Below are 18,803 nucleotides of genomic sequence, written 5' to 3' on the forward strand. Positions count from 1 at the left end.
CCGCACCGGAGGGGGTGGTGGTGGTGGCGGAGAGAGGGTTAAAGAGAGAGGAGCCCAGAGCAGTGGAGGCCGATCCTACGTGAGTGTCTGGGGTGCGGTTGTTGGAACAAACGCACATTCATAATTTCATTTCCCTCAGAGACGACAGGCACTCTCTAGGCGCCTCTTCCACTCTCCCTTCCCCTATCGCTATCCCTTTCAGTCTTTTGTAGCCTGGCAGGGTATGCTAATTTCGGTCAGAGGTTTGTCGCGCACTCCGACGCCAAAGAGTCTACGATAAAGTGATCTGAGCAACGTCCTGATTCACGCAGCAGTCGATCCTCCTTCCAAGATCCTCCAAAGGTCGCAGTGTAAGACCTCCCTTTGAGAGGTTCTCCGATTAATCTTATGGCAAAGAAGACTTGGGATAACCCTCAGTCTTCTGTAGCATTCTGTAGTCCTCTATAGGTTTTAGCTCTTGTCTCTTGCAGATTCCTATGGCCTTTTGAAATGTCTTGAAAGAGAACCCATCAATGGGTAGCAAGGCCCTCGACCCCAGGGAGCACCCCTTTCCTGTTCCATCTTCTCTCCCCCTGCAACCCCCCCTCCCCCCTTCCCACTGTATCTTCTGTGGCGCTTATTATGCGTCTGAAATTGAAAAACTTTGTTTGCCGGCACGCTGGGGTTAACAAATAGGCAGCCACCCGCCTTCCTCCTTCTGTTTGTGGCTGGAAACACCCCTCCCCCTCCCCCTCCCCCTGCCCACACCCCACCCTTCCCCAGGTGCGTCACATAATTTGATGCCTTTTATGGCTTTTAATTTGTTGCCGTCGCTTCTGTGGCACTTTTTTTTTCCAAGTTCTATTTGAATCTTTCAGTTCTTTCAGCCATGAATTCTCAGGGCTAATGAGATACGGAGAAAGAGAGAGAGAGCACAGCCCGTGAGTGGCAACAGGTGTGCTGATCGAACGGGGAGCCAATGGCCCCGCCAGGTGTGGACACAGATGGGTGGCGCCTCCACGCCGTTTGCGTGACTCCGATGACCCGTCAAACGGTTCGGAAAAGACCCCTGAAGGGCTCTTCGGAGGAGTAGATTCGATTCGATGGTTCTGGAGTGGAAGAAAGTGGAAAGTGCGAGCGAAAGGACTGGCAATAAAGGGCGTGTCCCTGTCGCGTGTCCTCGTTGCGGTGATTGCCTTTTGCTCTGGCAACGAAAATTGATTTTACTTGTTTATTGCACCACATTGCAGTGTCCACACACTTTGTAGGCCAAAGGGGGAGGTACCCCTCGGTCTGTCGATACAAAATCTTCTCCATCAAAGCTTTCGCACGACAAAAATATAATATACTCGAGGAAGAGTCTTTGCCTCGCATCTCAAACAACATTTGCTAACAAGTTGCACAATATTTGCATACTCCCCCCCCATCCCCCCCGCTCTACCGCCCCCCCACAGCCTGGCAGCCTGATTAGCTAGTCGTCTTGGGAGCACATTTAGCCATCCATCAGCCATGGAACACATTTATAAATTATGCAGTTGGCACTAAAAACCAACGGCACACGAGCCCGAGTTTGGGAAGCCTTTTGTTTGTGCTTTTAATAAACAACCGAGAGACACAGAGAGAGCTCCGACTCGTGTGTGTTGCATGCATTATGGAAGCCTTCCTGTTGCACCTTTTCGGAGATGGAGCTGGGGGCTGGGACTGGCTCTGGAGCTGGGGACTGGGACTGGGCCACAGCTGTGCCATTTGCCATTTGCTTTTTGCTTTTTGTTAAATTGCTTCTTTGTGTTCACGTGCAAATTTCGACGGTTTTTTAGACTTTGTTTTTGCTTTTCCATTTACGTTTTTGTTGGCCAACCTTTTGTATTCAGTGCATTTTGTTTGCATATCAAAATGCGTGAAATGTGTGCAAGAATGATGCGAATGGAAGTGGGTCTCGGGGGGGCGGTGCGGCGGGGGACGGGGGCCGTGGCATAGAGCAAAGCTTTGTTCTCGTTGTGGGCCAACTTATTAGCGACGTTATGTTTCGGCCCCGGCATTTTCCCATGCATAAAAATGTAAGCTCTGCCAGTGCCGGGCCGAACCGAGGCTCTGCAAATTTATGTGCGTATAAATATACATGTGAGAGGAGAGGAGAGGAGCGGAGAGGAGAGCCAGAGCCACGGGCAGGGCAGGGAGAAATAAACTAAATTTTTACTACCGCATTTCTTCCACTAGTATTGCTCGTACTGCTAGTCCTTCGGGGGTCCTGCCGGGGGCCTCCCTGCCATCCGCTGCGCTGATTCTTCGCCGGAGTCGGGCCACAAATATGCGAAGCATTTTTTGGCTTAGCAAAAACCGCAAATTAACTTGCTAAACTAGACCAGCCAGCAGCTAGCAACCAGCAGCCAGGAGCCAGGAGCCAGGAATATGCTCGTAAAAACAAGCGGAGCGAGGTGGAGTATCGTGGACTTTGATCGACTCAAACATCTACCCTGGAACGAGGGGGGGCCCTGAGGAGAGCTGTTTTGGATGTAAGAGTACTCCACAGTCTGGTATCAAAGCCTCAAAGTCCTCTTTGCTTTTCCCTGCAGTATTTTCTATGATTTTCCTCTTCATTTGCAGGTGCTTTATGCTTCTCCTGGTAAGAAAATTCATAAAATTTAGACAAATACAAGGCAAAACCCCTATACACAATCAGACGAGCCTCAAAATGCACTCGACCACCGCTAGTACTTGGATTTCCTTTTGGCATTGCCTTTGTGGTAGAATAACCCCCTAGTAGTCAGCACAGCAGCCCAATTGCAACCCCTACCAGTCCGTACGACATCCCTAGTTCATATATATAATCCATAAATCATACCAAACACTCGTATATGCCCCTTGGAGAAAAGCATGGAGATCGACACTCGATTGATCATTCCAAAAGGTGGCTCAAAGGAAGCAAGTCCTGCCTGTAGATATAAAGATACAAAACTACAACCAAGTACTGGCTTCTTTTCCCTTTCACACCTTTTCCCACACTCACAATTCATTCCCTCGCAATGTAGGCGGCTTTGTTTTGGCCATTGAAACACCGTTCTATCGCTTCGAACGAGAACGAGATCATTCCGACAGAACTCTGATCCCAAAAGAAGCACAACAGAATGGGAAAACCCGCAATGGAAACTATTGTGGCGACATTTGTGGGGCCGAAAACGTTCTGGGGGTTCGTTCTGCGGCACACAAAATGCCAATGCCGATGGTTATGCTAATGCCAAGGTGGGGATATCCGGAGCAGCATCCAGCATCCATCGGGGACATCGGGGGCAGGCAGGCAGACAGGCAGCCGCAGCGGCAGCCAGTCAACTTTTATTTCAACTTTATGCCATTTTGGCCAGGACTCTGGGACGTCCCTTGTAAGTGGGGTCCTGTCAGCATGTGTGCGGGTCCTAAACTCGCCACCTCCATCCTCCTCTCTCTGCTAGGGGGGGGATTATGCGGCAGGAAGAAGCTTGGCAGCAGCACGATTCGTGGATAGGGACCGGATCAAGCGGTCAGCGGGTAGTTCCCGTTGAATTCAGGTGTGTTTGCCCCCATTCCCCCCGCCCCCGACCTCCGCCCTGCACTTAATGCATGAGCTCATACATATATTCGTGTATATCTGGGCATGTGTTGGCCCGGGCTAATACCTTTTTATGGCCGTCATATGTTAATGCTGCTTCATTAACATTTTAATGTCGCCAGTCCCAATAAAACAGAACAGACAGGACACAAAAACACAAAGCGAATGAATCGTTGCGCTTGTCGCTTAATTAAAAAATTTAATTCAACAAAAGTAAATAAAATGCGAGAGTCGAGCGACCAGCGAGTGGCATAGAAGGGCAGATATAATTCGCTTCAACATTCGCTGGGGTCAATGGCTGCCAAAAGGCTTTAAGGGCCGGTCGGTGGCGAAGGGGGGGTCACCACGATGAGCAGAAGACGAAGGTGAGGCCAAGGAAAGGTGAGGTTGTTCCAGTGCTCAAATAACCCTTGGGGAGGCCCCCCCCACCCCCCCCTTTCCTCCGCCGAGTAAAGAGTTTTGACGAAAAAGTAATTTTAAGCATCGTTTAATTTTCATTCCGTGTAACTTTTTGTACGCCCACCTCATTACCACGCCCCCCCCGCTCCTCGCCCGCCACCTAAGTGTTTTCACCATAAACCCTTTTTCTGCCGGACATTTGAGCAGAAAATTCTCGTACTTTTTTAACAAAGTTAATTTTTATGCTCTCCGGTCTCCGCTCTCCGGTCTCTGGTCTCTGATTTTCCCTTTCGCCTTTCTTTGTTTTCCGCCAGAGTTTGCTGCAATCAAACAGCAAAAATTGTTTAACAAGTATCAAGGGGTTTTTTTTGGGGGCCGCCAGCCGTCGAAACGGCAGAGGCAAGGTCAAGTGACCCATTTGACTGGAGAGGCGGAAGGAATTGTGACCGGGCGGGTGGAAAAGCTCGGGGAGGGAGGGGAAGGGAGGGGACAGGGGCATGTGGGGTGGCCTGGGCACACTAATTGTTATGTGGCCGGCGCAACGTGGCGTATGCGCAATTATGAAACGCTTTCCATTCGTTTTCTTTGACTTTTTTGGGGGCTTAGAAGGAGGATGCGTTCGTTTAGGTTCAATGATATTCGAATTTGAGGCCCACCTCTGCCCAATTCCCTCTGCTCTCCCCTCTTGTAATCCCCACTGCCTTTGGCCATGGGGATCCTACCATAATCCCCTTCCAGTGGCAATCTTCGCGGCTGACAGAAGCTGACACCCAACTCCCAGAGAGGTTTACCCATTCAATGGGACTGTTTTGGACACACACACATCGTGAGAAGAGAGTGGAAGAGGGAGAGGGAGGGGTAATAGACTAGAAAGAGAGAGGTGGATAGACTGGAAAAACAGAGAGACAGACAGAGACATCCGTCGGCTAGCACTTGGTTTGATCGAGTCAGGCTACCACCTTTGCCTCAATCTCAGCTGCTGCTTGCAACCTGTGTGCCGCCAGAGAGAGAGAGAGAGAGAGAGGGAGAGGGAGGCAGAGATTTGGAGTCCGAGGACCGAAGGCAAATGCAATTTGCATATGCATGAGATGAGATGAGGGGGCTGGGGCGGGGACTGGGGCTGGGACTGGGCTCCGGCTCCGGCTCTGTGGCTGTGGCCGACATTTTTGCAAGTGTAAAGCGTAAGAGGTGCAAATGACAGTGACCAAGGCGGGAGGCACCAACGAGGTGTCCTCTCCAGGGCTGCATGGCACCTCCTCTGGGTGGAGGGGGGGTGCGGGTGTGGCGCATGCTTAAAGTTCTTGCAGTTCTTAAACTTTCCCTCAGCGGCAGAGCAGCGGACTACCCCCCACTCCCCCCTTCTCCACTCTGACAATTTCCCCCGCCTGTTCTGTGTTTTATGCTGACTAACTGTGCCACGCCCACAACCATTTTTAATTAGTCATTTGCTTTGAATCTATATGCAAAAATCCCAGCACCTGTTTCTATTTCAGTTGCTCTCGCTTTCGCTCCCTCCCCCCTCTCGCCCTGGCCCTGCACAGGCACAGTCCCTGCCAGTTGTATGCGCACACCCATTTGTGTTATTGTTTTTAATTTGAGAATTCTTGAGAAGTTGTAAATTCATTACTTATTCACTTGACGGCGGAGAGCAGCGGCACGCGGGGGAAAAGCCAAGCGCAAAAATAAATTAAAAATGTAAATTAAATTAGTAACTTCAGTGCGTCTGTCAAGTGCTCGGCTGATTTATTTGGCAGCCCGAATGGCCAGTCATGGGCCATCCCGCCACCCCCCACCCCGCACCGATCGCCCCCCCACCCCCCGCCTAATGCTGGCATAATTAGAGAACTCAAAGTCCTCTGCCGCTGCCTGCATGACCTTCGCCAAAGTTGGGGAAAAACAGACACACACACACACACACAGACACACACAGACATGCAGGGGAAACTTTCTTGCATACATTTTTAAGCGCCAAATAAAGAGAAAGGGAGAGGGGGAGAGGGGGAAGGGAGGGGAGCACAGCGGGTGAGATATAAATGTCACTGAAAATATTGCAAGACTTTGCCATTCGTTCGCTGCCCCCCCTGCTTGCCTCTAACCTCTATCGTCGAGATAAATGCACAAGTTCATTTTCAGTTTCCAGTTTGCAGGCAGATACCCTGCAAAAGTACTGCCGGGGATGTGGATCAGCAGACAGATACTCTGCTCAAAGGCCTCCATCGAGGGTAGCCATGGAAAGTGCTAGCCACTCGCGAAAAGCTCAGAATTCCTTGCCCCAAATCAAGTATGCCCCAGGGCTCCACAGTGCTCCACAGTGCACCTGCAGTCGTGCCACGGTGGCTGCCTAATTTCCATTTTCATTCGCTTGTTTGACTTTTCTTCTCCCCGTCATACCCTCGCAAAGGGGATCATGACTCAACGCGGCTCCAAAAAGGGTAACCAGTCTTGCCCCTTGAAGGGCATGGGCAGAGCCAAAGCCCAAGATCCACATCTAAAGCAACACCAAAGCAATCACCGATCTGTTAGCGTATCCGAGAGCCGTCTATCCATCCGTTTGTGCGTTTTTCGGGGCTTTTTGTTTTGCCTGCAAAACGAAAGAGCCAAAATGTTGTTGATGTTTGCTGCATGCCACGAAGCCGGGCTTGCCAAGCTCCACGCCGCGCCGCACCGTTGCATATTTGCTTTAAACTTTTGTGTCAGCAATGAAAGCGAGACAAGCAGGGGCAGGGGCACGTGCAGGAGAGATAGAGGCACTGTCAGTGCTGCTGCAATCGCTGTTGCAGTTGCACTTTGAGTCGTCAGACACGAGAAAGTTGTGACATTCATGGAGGCACACAAACAAACAAACAAAAAAACAAACAAACTCTCACACACCTTTCACGATTGTTGCTGTTTCCCAAAAGTTGCTACTTTCGAGCGCCACAGAAAAGTTGTGTAGCCGAAAAACCAAGAGATTCGTTTCACTTGATGCCAGTGGAAAATATTTGCCTTCATTGGAGCCAAAAAGAGACGAAAACCGAACCGAAAAACAAGCAAACAATTTCCCTTTTAATTAACACGGTCTTGACGCAATTTATGGCTCATCAAAGTGCCGCCGTTCCCGGCACAGATTTATCCCTGGATCTCCAGCCCCTCCCCTTGTCCCTGTCCTTTGGCCGGCTTTAATTATTACTGTATTCAGTGGTAAATTGGCAAACATTTTGGGCGCCGTTCGGAGGGGCTCGGCCGGACTCGGCTCCGCGCGATGGCCCGTGCAAATAGGCAGCGGACAAGGCCAAATGTTTACACTGCGTATGCGTAATTTTTAATTGATTTGGCCACACTGGACAAACAGCAGGCGCCTGGGGAGAGGGGCCACCCCCGTCGGTGTTGATGGGGTGGAAAGTGCGTGCATAATACTGTCTGAATTTTGTGTTTTAATTGCATATATTAAGGTCCATTTGCCGGCTCGCATTATGTTTATTCAGGCGGCAGGCGGGTCCAGCGTTGGAGAGGCAGGACGACGGTCCCTTTGTTCTCTTATTAGCCAATTGTCGCTGTCTCTGTGGCAAGATACGAGGACTCGTGCTTAAATTATTCACAAATCCGACGATTCCAGGGGGGGAACAGGGCTCACACTCCCCTGGAGGGGGGATGCAGCAAATAGAATCCGAATAACTCTGAAAATATGTGTGTTTTTCCCATCTCTACCCTAAATGGAAATAAATTGTTAAACAATTAAACTGTTTGCCCGACATTTGCTGGCATTTTCCCCAAAAGAGGCTCCAGATTGCAGCTGTTTTAATTTTGATTTGGGGTCGCCAGAAACTTAAGTTTTGAATGTTTCCAAAACCAGACAGACTGTGTTTCTGCTCTTTTCGTCCTGCTTCGTCTGTGTGCTTAGGCCCTCGACAAATACTTCAGCCCCGGTCGGAGGCCCGTTTCGAGACTAATTAATTTATATCAACATTTCAATGTTAAGCCAAACAAAACAATCAGCTTACTGTCGTTCAAACTCGTCTGAACCCCAAGGGCGGGTGTGTGTGTGTGTGTGTGTGTGCCCTACGAGTGCGAGTATGTGGTGTGTATGAGGTTCCTAAATCTACGGGTGTCTGGAGGCTTGGGGTATTAGTGAGACGGCGAGGGTGGCCTCTGGAGAGACTCTGGGCATCCACTATATATCTCTATATATCCCACAGTCCAGGGAGAAATATTTCCAGAAGAAAGAGTGATCACAATTCGATAGTTCACCCTTTTACACGTCCATTTATCCGCCCTTCTAACCTGAGTATCCCTTCTATCTATTCAATATCTGCTCCCAACTTTTGTAGCCGCCCTCGCTGGGCTTGTCTCCGTTTGTATTCAAAGGATTAACAGCCTCAGAGCTGCGGCTTTTGCCATTTCCACACGGCGGCTCCCCTAAGCTGTCCTTCCCAAGGCTGCTCTGTCTTTTTCGCAAATCTTCTCCCTCTCCCGATCTTGTGGCTCCTTCTGCTGTTTATCTTTGCCAGCAGAGGCGCTGCAGGACCCTTTGAAGCAGCAAAAGGACGTTCAATCTTCCAGTGTCCGGAGAATGTTGCAAATCAAGTCAGCATCGAGGGTTCTTCCTGCACAAATTGCGGGTCTCTGAGGAGTCCACCGAATCGTCGGTGGAAAACGCATCGTGTAAGAGCAGCCCAAATGTGGTTGCTGTTGTTGATATTGGTGTGTGTTGCTGTTGATGTTGCTGTTGGTGTTGGTGTTGGCCTTGTTGTTGCTCTTCTTCTTTGAGTTGTTCGTTTGCCTTGTCTCGGGCAAATCTCCGAGTGTGTTTGGGGTGTCTGTGTACTCTGGCAGCCTGTTTGTTTGCCAAACTGTTTAACTTGGGGCCCCACTCGCCTAGGGGCCAGAAGAAGGCGCTGGCCGCAAAAACTTGCACCCAAACACCACACAAGCAGCCACCTCCTCCTGCTCCTCCACCTCCTCCTGCTCCGTCCAGCAGTCAGCATTCCGTTGCCGTTTAAAGTGTTCTGGGGGTCGCACACAAATTGAATTATGGGTTTATGTGTGAGCACAAATCGATCATAAAACACTAATTACGCTTCCCGGACTAAGCGCGTTAACACGCTCTCTCGCTGAGCTCCACGCTCCGGGCACCGGGCTCCGGGCTCCAAGCGGAGCCCCAGCCGCCCACAAACACCGTTGCAGACACGGCGATTAAAAGCTTAATTATCCCATTGCGACACTTCATTAGTTTCGGCCAAGTCCTGCAGGCTCCTCCTCCACCAACCGAAAACTTCTTCGCCACGTTTATTGCAATTAATTTTCTTGAGTTCAGTTTTAGTTTTAAGTGCCTGCTGCGAGTGTGTGTGAGTGTGTGCGAGTGTGTGAGTGTGTGTGGGTGTATCCCCTAATATGTCGGGCAGGAGGGCGTCCCAGAGGTGGCTGCCATTGCGGTTTAAAGCTGCTGTCCGACCGAGAAAAAAGCCCGACCCCAAAATGAAACATATTTCCTGTCATTGCTCAATTAAATCGGATAAAAGAGAGACCGAGCAGAAGGCGAGGCCCCAACCTGCACCTGTCTCCCCCCCGCTTTGTTTGGCTTTTTAGCTTCCATTCTGCTTTCTCCACAGCTAATGGAAATTTCCGTTAGTCCGTTCCAGCTCCGTTCGTCGTGGAGCTTATTTTTCTTTGCGCAGCTTTTCACAGATTCAATTTGAAACGGTACATTGAATTAAATTACATAAACGAAGAACGAGGAACGAAGAACGAAGATGGGAGCCAGAAATGGCAGCTGAAAGATGGTAGCGAGGGGGCGGAGAGGGCGGGCGGGGGCGGGGGAGCCCGTCAAGCGGCAACCGTAACAATAATATGGCCCACAAAATCGCATAACAATGAAAATAGCTAAATAAAAAGCCAGCAACAATAGTAGTCGAAACTCCTTTGAGAAGGAAGGAATAGAACAAAATGTGAAATGGACCACGGCTCCTCCAAATCGAAGCGGAGATGCTCTCTTTCTGAAGAAGGAACCCCTGTCGAAGGTTTCAGAATAGATCATAAATGAAGAGAGGCATCGTTTGCCCATCACTTGATGGCCCAAAAGTACTCTTTCTACTCTTTCCCTCTGATATTTCGAGGGTTTTCAGAGGTATATTCCATCCATGAATCCCTCTTTTTGGTAGAGTATTCCCGTGGCTTGGACCCCATCAAATTGCAGTCATCCGTCATTGTAATAATAATTGTGGGGACATACGTAGGCTAATGCACTTAAATTGCCCCAAAAAAAAAGGAAGAAAAGCAAAAGCAGAAGCAGAAGCAAAAGCCGAGTCAATTAGGCGCATTTCCGGTCAATTCGCTTTGTGCCACAGAAACCACAATTGAATTTTCATCCTTCACAGGCGGAGATATAGAATGAATAACAGGGGGGGAGGGGGCCCCCTGCCCGGCACCCCATCAGCCCCATCGAAGCACTCAACTCCTAAGCGCATGGGAAAGCCATCAGTGAAACGACATAAATTATGTTCTTTATGGCTGGCCAGCAGAGAGCACAGCAGAGCATAGAGCGGAGAGCTGGGAAGCCCAAAGAAAAGTTGACTTTTTGCATTGAACTCCGGTGCATAAATCAAAACGTGGCACTGGCTTTTGGGTGCGGCGAGTGGCGGGCTATGGGGCTATGGGGATGGATGGGAGATGGCCCACAGTTTTGTAGTTTTAACTCACGTAGCCCTGATGCCGCTGCCCCTGTCGCCGCAGGAGGTCGCCGCACAATTTGGCACGTGTGATAAACTCGAAATTGTTGCTGCTGGCGGCAGCCCAGCGCTGGATGCGACTGCGACTGCGACTGCAAGTGTCAGCATTTTCCAGCTGAAAAGCTCTCCCTCTCTCTATGTTTTTTCCGCACTCACTTTCGGGGCGGGGTTTATCTGTGGCACATGTAGTTGACCTTGTGGGTGGGTGGGCTCCCAGCAAAAAGTTGCCGCCATTAGGGAACTATTAGCTGCGGGCCTCGCAAAATATTTTAAATTTCTAACCCATATTCCGCCACCCCGTCCCTACCCCTTTCGGTCTCCTCTTTTTTCCCCACTGGAAAAGAATGCTCAAACTATTTTGCCGAAAGTTTGTCAGCAATCGAGAACATTTTGTGGAATTTTTAATAATTTTTTCCTTTTGGCTCAAATTAAGGGCTGGCATATTTGCCAAAAGACGGCAGCTCAAAAAGTTTCAATGCCCGTGCAGAAAGGAGAAATGAACTATATTTTGATTTGGAATATGGAGGGGTGGGGACATGCACTTGGCTTTGGCCCTCGCAGGGCCTCTAAGGCTTAAGGCCTGGTCCTGCACTCAAGAAGCTTTAAAGCCACGAGTTTTGGCTTTTGGATACTCCTACTTCTCATGACATCCATAAAGGAGAGCATTCAATGCATAAATAGGCCAACGGGGAAGCTGTTTCCAATCAAAGTACATGCTCCAATATCGCCCTCTATCAATTTAGGCCTCGCATCGCTTGCGTCACTCCGACTCCCAGTAGATGGAGACCTGCCTCGTGCCTCCTGCCTCGTGCCTCACTGGCAATGAAGTGAGCATTCGGCTTAATGGATGGACCAGGACCAGGACCAGGACCAGGCTGCCGGCTCCCCGGCTGCGGCCATTCGATGGGAACTGCAATGCATAAAGAAAACATGTCGCCAAACGCAGCACACAATGGCCCCGGGGTTAGGTCCGCCGGCTATGGGCTATACGAGTATATGTGCCACAGTGCTTACGTGGCCCTTGGGTGCATGCCCCACATGCCCCTGGCAGCCTACTTGCGCCAATTACACGTAGCAGGAGACAGGAGCAGGGACGAGAGCAGGGACGAGAGCAGGGACGAGAGCAGGGACTGGGACAGGGCCCAATGCCAGAGGCCATGTGATAACCAGCGCTTTGAAGTGCCCGACTCTCATGCGCCATGCATGACGGGGATGGGTACCCCCTCTCCCTCCCCCCTCTCTGTCCTTTGTTCGGTTTGTCGCGCGTCTAATTAAAGGCGCCGCACGTCGAGCTCTGCGACAATATAGATTTCGTTTTTGGTGGAAGACTAATGGGCGCTCTTTGACCGCAGCTGTCACACGGGGACAGGACACAGGGAGAAGACTCTCCAACTCCAACTCCACTTCCTGTCCCTCTCCCACTCCCATTCCCACTCCTTTGTAATTTGCAACTTTGCCACTGCTGTCCAGCGGCAGCAAGTGCTGATGCTCAGATTTAATGTGGCCATCCACCACCGAAGCCCCCAAACGGGAAGGAAGGGGGGAGGCCCTTAAGGAGGAGGGATACTTCAGCAGTTCTATACCCAATTAATTCTGGAGTTAGGAGTCCTTTCTCTGATATTCACAACCTTCAAATCGAAATCAACGCCCGCCCTTTGCCTCGAATGGGCGTGCCAAATGAGTCATCACAGATATCGCATGCAAATGCAATCAGTCGAGGCATCCCCCTCCCCGCTAGCCCTCCCCCCACTCCCCCCGCCCTTCCTTCGACCACATCGAGTCATTTGTTAACAATCCAAAGCGGGGGCTGGGGGCGGGGGGACAGCGCCAAATGTGCGGAAGTGTGTAGTCGGATGTGGTTAAGCATACGCCATGTGGGCCATCAAAATTTTGTGTTTTGTTCGCTTTTGATTTACACTTTTGTTGTTGTTGTTGTTGTTGTTGTTGGGCTTTCGGTCGATTGTGTTTGTTTTTTTTTCGAGTTGTTTTTGGTGGGGGTGGGGGGTGTTTTTATTAAGCAAATGTGCATGAAAATCTATGCGCGGATACGCGAGCAATAATGCGAAATTTATGGCTGGCAAACGTGACACTGCCTCCACTTCGTCCTGCGTCCTGCGTCCTGCTCAGTCCTGTTCAATCCTGCTCTCCTGCAGAGCGGAAACTGCTCATTTGGCCCCCGGCTAAGGGGCAGAGCGGGGAGGGGGGGGGGGGGGGCTGGGCGTTGGGAGATTCGCTCAGCATGCAGTTTTAATTGTTTTGTCGCTAAAATATGTCACTGCATCTCTCTCTAGCTCTGTCGCTCTCCCCTCGCTTTCTGTCTGGCCCTGCCCATGCGAATATTCCGCCCCTTTTTGCTGAATTTTATGGCATTTAATTTTGTGCAAACTCCCCGAAACACACCCCGAAACTCTCGCTTTAATATTACAAAATAAACAGAGTACCCTATCCGCCCGTCTGCGTCTCTTTCGTTTGTTTTTTAGCTGTCGCTCTCTGCGTGGTGTTTTTTTCGGGATGACCGCAATGAACATTTATCTGTTTAGCATTTTTTGCAGTTTTTTGGGTTTCATTGGAAATTGAATTGATATGGCCTGCTTTGAGAGTGACTATTAGCGATAATCGCTGGAAAAAAAACAGACTAGAAAATAAACACTTGAAATAAGCAATAAATTGGGCATTTAAAATTATAGTCAACAAATTAAAAGTGTGCTTTAAAGGGGGTTAAAGGGCAAAGGCACTTCAGAAGATAATGAAATCTTTTTTGGAAATTATTTTTCCCATTCAAGCATTAGTGAAAAAACAGCCTTCAAATGGGTTTTAAGCAACTAAATTTGTTTGTCTTTTCCATAAAGGGAAAAAAGGGACATATGTAGGTATTTGGGAGGTACCCGAGGGAGTGGTCTAATCGGGATGAAAAATATACCTTGGCCGATGCGCAGACATAACCGATAACCGGTCAAGCCATTTCGGAGGAGTTAAGTTACAAAATTTGTGACTTGGGAATTTGTATATATTAGATTTATTATATCCCTGAACGAATTGCCTTGTAAGACTTGTAATTCGAGAAACATAACAATGAACAAGTCATTGAAACTACTCCCTTCGATCCCTCATGGCACTCGAAGAACAGCACTGCTATCCATGCTTTATTCTACTACTCGTTCCTTCCATCATTAGAACCAAATAGAAATCGGGGATAAACCAAATCCGAACTGCTATAAAACTGTTTTTTTTTTATGAAATCGCAATTCGCTTTAATTTGAGTATGATATCAAAGCAAATTGATTTCCATTATCCCGCGGATCCGCCGCCCTCCGCTGCTCCCTTTTACGCCGATTGGCAGCACTGCCAGAACTCGGTCCAGTGCCACGCCCATCGCCGAAGCATGGGCGTTTTTATTGCCTGCTTCTTGTTTTTACTTTCCCAAATGTACATATATATATTTTTTGGGGTTTTTTTCGGGGTCGAGTATGGGGGTCCTTTGGCAGTTGCAATTGAATTGGGCTCCACATTGCTGTGTGGTGTGTGTGTGTGTGTGGAGAGGGGGTGGGGGGAGAGAGTTTTCTATTAGTTTCGTTTCGGGGTTTGTCTTTTATTTTTTGTGGCTTTGGCTTTCATTTGATTTGTTTGGGTGGTGGCGGGGTGGGGGGATGTTTGCATATTTCAGCTTTGATTTATTGTTGCGGTTGCTCCCTGGCCGCCCCCGCCCCCCTCTGGCACCCCCGTCGTCCATGGTCCCATGGTTTCCCTGTGAAGTTTTCCGAATGGCCATTGCCATTTCATTTCAGCAACAAGTTTTCCCCTTCACGGCTAATGCGACGCGGCTCTCAGCTGCAACTATCGCAAGCACTTTGGCTCGAGCCCCTTCCCGCCCCCCCGCGCCGCCTCCTCTATGCACTCGTGCCACCCCAACGCTGTCAGCCAGCTGTGACAGGCGTTGGCAAAACTTTTTAATCTCGTTAGCTTGGGCGGAATAATAAAATTAAAGCCCGATGCCAGGGCACTTTTCCAGGTGCGCCGCTAAGGGGAAAACTTCTGTGCAGAAAATTTCAATACGCCATTTAAACTGATAATTGTTTCGTATAAATCATTTTGGTCAACACACACACACACACTCCAGCACACACACAGAGAGAAAGAAAGACAGACACGGACCCACAGACACTGGGAAAAATTACCTTTTGGCCCAGCAGAAAGTTAATTAAAAAATTGCGGCGACGGCCACGGCTTTTGTGTATGTAAGTAGCCTCCCCCCCTTCCCCTGCCCCTCGCCCTGCTCCCCCTGCTCCCCCTCTGAGCTTCCAGTGCTTCCCGTGCTTCCAGGGGGGGCGCCTCTCAAATAAACTGCAATTCAATTAGGGACGCGGCCATAAATAAGCCACAAGAAGAGGCGATGTGGGGCCTAGGAGGGCTAGGGGGGCTGTCTGTGGGCTTACTCGTATTTAGTTAAATATTATTTTAATTTCTCCTTCGTTCCCTTTTCAGTCGGCGCGCCTTTTTGCGGTTGGCCCGGACATGAAACAGATAAAACGATTCTCTCTCTATCCATCTCTTTCGTTGTCGCTCTCAATCTCCCTCCCCCTTTTTTTGGCAGCCAAAGGGGGGGTTACTTTGCTTTTTTGTGGTTTAATCTTTTATAAATAACAAATGGCATAAGCTGCCTGCCTTTTTGGCCGCACGGGGCGTGGCACGGAGGCCGACTGTGTGTGTTTTTTCGAGGTATTTCGTATTTCCGAATACTGGGGCTGGGGTCTTTTTGTACGACACAAGCCGCAAAAGTTTAAGTTTTAAAATGAAAATTAATGAAAAATGTCGAGACTGAAAGTTTCCCTGTAAAAAATCACTCTGCTGCTCTGAATATTTAACAGAACAGCCAGCCAAATATCCGCCCAGTTCCCAGTTATTGATCCCCGCCGATAGGTCTTTGTGGGTCGTCCAACCCCCCCCCCCCCCCCCCCCCCCCCCCCCACATCGAGAGCTCAGTACGGCGTACCCCTCGTAACTCAAACAATATCCCGAAAATAAAGAACACGCCCAACAACAAAAAAACTGTATACAAATACCAAAATTTTCGCTGTGGCAACTCGGGCTAAAGTAATTATTTTTAATAATTGACTTGGTGTTTGCTGCTGCTGCTGCTGCTGGTTTTTTTCCTGGCCCATTCCGCTCCCCCTTTGGCCAGGAAAAATTTCGTGAACTTTGAACTAATTTGGCAAAGTTTTTGGCCCTGTGTTGGGGCGGGCTCGCATTGCGAGTGTCTGCATGTGGCTCTGGTTCTGGCCCTGGTTCTGGCCCTGACTCTGGCAGCTGCTTGGACGGCCTGCTTCTGCTCCTGCCGGTTTTCCCACTGACCTTCAGACCGCACTGAGCGTGGCTCAAACTAATTAAATTTATGGGTCTGGCTGGGTCTCTGGATTTTATGTAATTTGGTAAAAGTCAATTTTTGAATTTAAACTTAAACAAATGGTAATTATAATTAGATGACTTTGGAGAAGTTCTCGTCCTGTTTTAAAATTAAAAACCACTAAATCGTGGACGATTTGAAGGTGCTGTGCATTCCATTAATGGAAATGTTGCAGGGGGCTTGCTAATCGATTTAATCCCGTGGAACAATACGGCGGATTCGGGACTGCAATTTGTAGTATATTAAATTAAATGAGTGTAACCATAAATATTCAAATGCCAGTGGCGACAAACAATTGGTAATGAATTGCGTTCGACGCTAATTAGATAACTTAAACAAATACATGTGTAGCATAATTAATTTGCATTTTCCAAATATTTTCCACTTTATTTGCACCCCCACCCCCCTCCCGAACCGTCCCCCGTCCACCTGGGAGGCTCTGCTTTGTTCCTGTTAATGCAGAACAAATTATGTACACACACAGCAAATATTTGGCAATTAAAAAGTGCACATGGAGTTTTTACATAAAATTATAAATTGCAAATTCAATGAATTTTACAAAAATTATTGTCTGTGGCGATAAATTCAATTAATTGGGTTTTTGTGTGTTGGTCAGCAGATGTTTTCGATGTGCGGAAGGGCAAACAAATACGCACTCCGAAAAATGGTGCAAATATGGGGTACAGAAGAGCCAAAAGGTTTAAATATACTTTCAGGCTTCAGGTTGGGAAGAAAACAAACGTTTAAACGGATTAAATATCCGCGTACACCCCACAGTATCGGAACAGCCTCCTTTCGGCGCCACTACTGAACCCTCTTTGGGGGTATAATTAGCACAGCGCCTGTTAATCCCACGGCCCGTGTCGCCTCCGTCTGTGCACCTCTTGCGTTGACGTGTTCCTGCCTCCCTGGGGGGCAGCCGAGTGGCACACGCGACTAAAATACATTAGCGCCCCGACACGGAGCCTAGAGTCGAGAACGAATTAAACCGATCGCCCGGACTAAGCGACATTCCCCAAAGGCCAGTGGGTGGGGGTGGCATGAAATGAGGCATGCTGCTTGCTGTGTGTGCCACTCGCACTACTACCAGCGCAGTCCCTCCTCAATGGCTTAAACCCCCACTAGCGTACATCTTTGTCTCAATGCGCCGAAAGAGCTCCATATACGATTAAGTATCATTCAATTAAACTTTCTTCATATTTCCCTGTCAGATTCGTTTCTGCCACTTCCACACTTCCACAGAAAAAAGGTTTATATTTATTTTGGTTTATTTTCAAGCCCTCCTTTTTGCTTATGTATTGTACAAGCAGCTAAATTTAACAGGACACGAAAAAATGACTCTGGTAGCCAAAGCTTTAAATACCCTTACAAATATATCGGTTCCAAGGAAGAAGGTATATAATAGTGATTGGATTTTGGAGGTTCTGATCTGATTAGGAATACAAATGTATAAATATTTGGGGGCAAGTCTATGCACCTCAAACAGTCGGATATCATCATAAAAATCTGCATACACTAACATTTTTTAAAAATACTCTTTGTTCCAAGAATATTCCGTAAAAAATAAAGACGAGAGTGAGGGAAAATCCCACGCAGACAGGCGGTAAACAAAATATTTGCATTACTTGGGCTTTTGGTTGAGGAATTTTCCGGCCTACCTTTCACTCTCAGGCTCTGCTTCTCCTTCCCTTCCCCCTTCCCCCTTATATACTCGTATGACTTCGTATTGTTGCGTCACATGCGTCGGACGGGACGGGACGCGACGCGACGCCCGGGTTGCGTTTTAGTGTAATTTCCGCAATCATTTCCGACAACATTTTATGCCCCTCTGCGCTTATTGATATCGCCTGACTACGGCACTACTCTCGCGCCATGCGAACTGCTGACTCCACCACCCCACTCCCTCCCACATGTTCATTCATTCTGAATACAACCTTGACAGCCCACTGCTTTATTTGCTTAGGATTTGTCTGTATTTGTTCCCAGCGGACTGAATTCTTAATTTTTATTGATTTTATTTTAGTTCATTGTTTTAGGCATTTGTACCAGAAGAAGAATATAAGGATATGTTAGTAGAAACTGCAAAGATCTAATCCACACACAGCTAAGCCGCAAATTATTCAATTGTCTGCCGCACAAAATGATTTCTAATAAGAGCACACATAATTTAAGGTAAGGCTATAAACAAGAGAGAGTCACTCAGATCAGCAGTTTTGGCAATGCCTCACCCTCCCATGAACTTCGCTTGGAATGAGAGCACTCATTCTCTTCTTCACTGCTCTATTACATCAGGGAGTGGGAAAGGGACAAAACTTGACGCGTTTTCAAGCAGGCACACACACACACACATTGCTGGAACAGATCAATCGAAAAAAGGGAGACAACGCAACAACAACAAATTTACAAACGAAAAAAAGAATTTATGCAAAAGCAATATGCTTATCTACATTTGTATCAAACTCATTTACATTTATCACACATTGCCGCACTTTTCTTCACTTTTCCTTCGTTGAGCTGCATTTTTGTTGCCTTTTTGCGCCCCCGCCCTTGAACAAACACATTTTCTTGCACTAAACAAACAGTTTTTTGTACATTTTCATTTCACCACTGCACTTTACACTATGCTTCACTTCACACACCCACGCGACACTTTACCGTTGGATTTTTCATAATTCCCGGATTGAAACGCGAACGCACGCTTTGCCGGTGAAAAATTTGAGTAAGAGCGGTGCGAATG

General features: G+C 48.4%; 2 long non-coding RNA genes across 2 annotated transcripts in view; one reads left to right on the top strand and one right to left on the bottom strand.

Moving 5' to 3' along the window:
• LOC117184131 (uncharacterized) overlaps positions 1-17,284 on the top strand; it is a 74,708-nt gene extending 57,424 nt beyond the window's left edge. Inside the window, exon 3 of the long non-coding RNA XR_004469348.1 lies at positions 16,783-17,284. This is a non-coding gene — a long non-coding RNA (uncharacterized lncRNA). The remainder of the gene's footprint in view (positions 1-16,782) is intronic.
• LOC26532365 (uncharacterized) overlaps positions 1-18,803 on the bottom strand; it is a 36,777-nt gene that overhangs the window by 9,596 nt on the left and 8,378 nt on the right. The gene's annotated exons all lie outside the window — the stretch shown is intronic.

This window comes from Drosophila pseudoobscura, chromosome 4 (assembly GCF_009870125.1).
Source record: "Drosophila pseudoobscura strain MV-25-SWS-2005 chromosome 4, UCI_Dpse_MV25, whole genome shotgun sequence".
In the NCBI taxonomy this organism is placed as follows: Eukaryota; Metazoa; Arthropoda; class Insecta; order Diptera; family Drosophilidae; genus Drosophila; species Drosophila pseudoobscura.